The sequence below is a fragment of the Manacus vitellinus genome, unplaced genomic scaffold, assembly GCF_001715985.3.
Source record: "Manacus vitellinus isolate BGI_N305 unplaced genomic scaffold, ASM171598v3 scaffold_104_pilon, whole genome shotgun sequence".
NCBI classification, from domain to species: Eukaryota; Metazoa; Chordata; class Aves; order Passeriformes; family Pipridae; genus Manacus; species Manacus vitellinus.
The window spans coordinates 112,007-116,808 of NW_021938821.1; positions in this window are offsets into that span (position 1 = coordinate 112,007).

Genomic DNA, 4,802 nt, shown 5'->3' on the forward strand with positions numbered 1-4,802 from the left:
AGGTAAGTGCCCTGCCACAGGGAAGGCAGGAGGGACCTGCTGCCTCTCCCTCAGCACGAACCCAGCTTTAGGAATGACCAGAGGCTGCGCTGGCACAACCGGCCACTGGAGAGACACTGATGTACAGGAGAGCAGGCTTGTTAGTTCTGCTCATCGAGACGTAATTTACTGCAGTTTATTTTCACTTGGTGAATCAGAAACGCTCTCCCCAGCGTTCCCTTGCACTGTCAGGTGCAGTGGTAGCTGCTTTCCTTTGCCAGCACTCCCCACCCTCCAACCCAGGGTCTGCTGGGGTGCTGCCATGGGAAGGTTATGCTGTCAAGGTGTCCTAGGGGTGATCTCCTCTCAACAGCTGTGACTGCAGAAGAGGAAGGAAACCATTTGTTTTAAGTGCCCGAAGGAGAAAAGTGCATTATGGGGGAGGAAGGAAGAGATAAGGGCAATACAGCCCACAAAAACCTGGGATTGATTGATAGATAGATAGATAAATAAATAAATAAATACAACTGCACTGAAGGGAAGGAGAGAGTGATCACGAATGGGATTTACAGAGCAAACAGACCAGAACTAGGCAATGGGAAGAAAGGGAAGCTGAAATGTGTTGTGCAGGGTAACTAAGATGGGAAGGCAGTCATGGACTGGGGTGATGGGAGAGGGAAAGAAGAGGGGAGAGCCAGATGGAATTGTCTGTATGTAATACAGAGGGAGAGCTCTGTGAGTGAGCAGAACAGATGCCTGTGCTGGGCAATGAGCCTGGGCTTACTCTATTCCTTATTACTAGGCTACAGCATACACAGGAAGATCAAATGAGAAGCAATTTGGAATGATTTAAATGGAAGGCAGGAATGAAAAAGGGGTCAGGGTGTAAAGGATACAGATGCAAAAATCAGGGTCTAAAAGGGTTTAGCAGCACTTAGTCACTGAGCACTTTAACATTTACAGAGCGATTCCATGGGGTTTATTACAATTATTTACTCAGGTAAGTGGTCTATCGGGGCCACAGAGGATAATTGCTTATTCTTGGTTTCCCACCTTGGCTGAGCAGTTGATGGTTCTGATTGTTCCCACCTCCACCACGCAAGAGCTCCTGTGGGATCAGGGAGTGCCTCACGGCTCCCCTGGTTTGGTCAAGGGATAGCAGGAGCTTCTGAGGATGAGGGGGGTGAGTGTGTGTGTGCACCCCCACACCATCACAAGTATCCATGTATTTACAGCAGGTTAGCTTTTCTCCTGTTATCAGTTCCTTTCTTCACTTGGGTGACAAAGGTCCCTGAATTGCTTCCAAAGTCTCCTGCCCTGAAAACACAGGATGGAATTTTGTCTGTATGTCTTGCACAAACCTTACACTCCCAGCAATGTTAAAAGAATGCTATGGCTGCAAATTCAGGTGGAGGGCTGTGTTTCTAAGGCTGTTAAATACAAAAGAAGGAGCCATTGGAAGATAAAAGTCCACCAAGCAGGAGAAAACCCAACTTTATTATTTCATACAACATCTGATCTGTTCTAACACAGCAATTAACACCTCTGCTTTTGTCCCTCATTTATACGGATTTTATTTATGAAAATATTTTGGCAAGCATTTGATATTTGACAACCAAGAAAGACCTTTTAGCCATTTCACCAACAAAGTCTTAAAATAATATTCCCAAGGTTAATTTCTCTGACCCAGTCATGTTTTTTAACAGCAGCAACTTACTCAGGCAAAATTTGAGTATTTGCAACATCCAGTCTGGCTTTCTCTCTGCCCATTCTTTACAGTAATATGCTTGGTTTAAATCCATTCCTTCCAGTCTCTGGAATGTTTTGTTTCCTTTTACTTTTTCTCTCTCTTCTTTTTTTTTTTTTAATTTTTTTTAAAGCTGTCTTCTCTTTGGTTTTGTCTAGCTCCTTTTTTCCATTACAGTTCTGTCTCTCTGCAATGGTTTCCCTCCCTCTCCCACTGCTGCACACGTTGTTGCTGTCCAGAACAGATAAGGACCTTGTGACAGAGATCCTTTGTTGGCTTTTTTTTTTTTTTTTGGTCAGAAAAGTGCAAAATACAACCTCTTTAATCAAAGGACATTCCAGCCAGTTACACTCCTCAGTTCTTCAAAGCAAACTCATATACTCAGACTTTGTTACAAACAAGTTCAAACCAAAGTCAAGGTCAGAAAGATGGCACTAACAGAGCTCATTTCCCCCAGCATTTACCCTGTTTTATATGTACTTTTTTCACATGTGATGTACTGAAATGCTCATGCTTTTAGTGTTGCTAACAGAAGGCAGATGTGAGGGGGTAGGTGCAAGGGAAGGCAGCACTGCCTGTAATTATGCTCTGTTAGGTGACATTTGACTGTGGGGAGACCTTGTTGCTGTCTGTCTCTGAAGATGTGCTTGTCACTTGGCAGCTTTAAAAATACACCTGCAGTTACATCCAGAATTATTTTACAGATCCTGTCACTCTGCAGGACACACAGATAGTGCTGGAAGTCAAAACTTGTCTTTTAAAGTTAATCTCTACATTCAATCAGGGGTGAACTCTGAGTGAACTGACTCTGGCTTTCAAAACATACTTTGCATTTCTGATACTATCTTCCTTCTTAAAAGTATTTTACAAACTGTTCTGTTTACCAAGATGCCAAACTAGTAAGATCCAGTCAGCTCTGAAGTAGAAAAGAGCAATCCCCTCACAGGGAGTAACCAGCAGTTCCACTGTGCAAGGAATTTTATCTCAATCAACAGGGGCAGGTTGGCTCCCTGCTATGGAAAAAATCAAGACACGAGTTAGTTGGTGTCTTCAAGATACTTTTCATCAACCTCAGTAAACTTTTGTGACAAGTTTTACTTGTTTTCTTTCAAATCAGCAGGTTCTGGCATAAAGTGAACTAGGATTTAACTTATCATAGCTTCTCAAAGAGCAGGATGCCAAAAGCAAACCAGCATCACACCTCAGTGCACGGCACCACAGCTGAACAATCAGATGCACTGCCTCTCCCAGCCCAAACCCACCAGCTGCATTTCTTAGCCTGATTACATCCTTTCAAGTAATAGCTCCAAAGTCTGCAAAAAAGCCCCAAACAAGCAACTGAATTAATGTGTTGTTTGGTACACTTGGATAAACACACAGATTTACCAGGAGAGACAGGGATCCATTCTGCCTGAATCGAGTGGGAAGCTGCTGTAGGTATTTCCTGAAGTGTGTGTTTCACCTCTCAGACATCCTCGATTGCCTTTCTTTGTTGCTGCTTGAAAGAAACTCCTTTCTATTTCAAAGTTCACAGGTTTCAACTCACTCCAAAATCCTCTTCTCACTGTGACTTCTGCTCCTGAATTTTCTGTCATTTTTCTCTTAATGGTGTTGGCCTGTCACTGTCATATTTAATTGCTCACATTTCAGAATAATACCATGGTAATATAACAGATAATGTCACCTCTTGTACATTTGGAACAGTATCTAAGCCTCCCTTTGGTTGTATTTTATGTGGTTACTTTTGTAATGTGCTTAATTGGGAAGTATTGATATTCTTTGTCCTTAGTGACTTTCCCAACTCCTTGCAAGGAAATCCAGAGCTTATGTAATGTATTATTGTTGTGAGCACTGTTGGGGTTTTAAAATAATAGGTTAAGGATATAAAAGGAGAAAAACTTACAGGAAAAGATAATAACATTTCTCAGATTAATTGATTCAGACTGAAAAATGGAAATTCTTTCAAAGGTGTTTCTTCACAGAAATTTCCTCTCACGTTATTTTTTAATGAATGTGAACCAAAGAAGAATATTAGGCACTGTAAATCTACAGGATGGGCCTGACCTTGAGGCTCAAGCTCAGGCAAATATTTAGCAAGTCTTCTAACTGCTATCTACAGCTGACAAAATATTCTAAGACACTCAACAAATTCTTTAGTAATACATTCCAATGTCATTACAATGCAGTGTCAAATAGCATTCCAAGCTGGATTTCATACACTGCTTCTGGGGTTTAGGGAGAAGAATATCACCTGGTTCTTTTAAAACACAGTCTTTGCCCTTCAGGTTTATTGATTTATTTATTTAGCAGCATGCTAAAATTCCTTGCTGCCTTGACTGGCAGCATGGAAGGGTGAAGGGTAAAGAGCCAGAGCTTCCCCAGCTCCATCACACCTCAGTTTTCAGGTGACACTGGTTACATTCTTCCTTTCTCCCTTCCTGTTCTCCCTGATCCTATCCTTCACCTTCCTTGTCACTAGGAATACCATTCTCCAAATATTTTCTAAAGCTTTCTAGAGGCTGCACTACAGTGATATAAGGAAAATGAGAAGGTGAGGAGTGATGTTTAGGGAATATTACAGACAGCTCACAAGGACACAGTGTTCTTACACCAATTAAAAGTCGGTGATTTCAGTGTGTTTTTGCCAAAACACTGGATATGGAGTAAAAACTGGCTATCCTTACCAGAGTTCTTCCTAAAACTATACCACAGTATCCATCCACACTGCCATTTAATGAACAAACCAGAAGGGTCAGGTCTGTCATATCAGCATGTAAAACCTGTGAGTCCCAACTGTACCTGAAAACAATGGAAGTGGCTGACTAGAGAAACGAGAAATTTTTTAATGCCTATGTTTGGGGAGTTTATGCCAAGAAGTGCTTCAGGTCTTTAAAAGTCTGTGAAATGGTACCATGAGTAGAATTATAGAACCACAGAATGGTTTCATGCCAAAGAGACCTTAAAAATTATCTTGTTTCCCCCCTGCCATGGGCAGGGACACCTTCCACTAGCCCAGGTTGCTCCAAGCCCTGTTTCTCTGGGCAACCTGTGCCAGGGCCTCCCCACCCTCACAGGG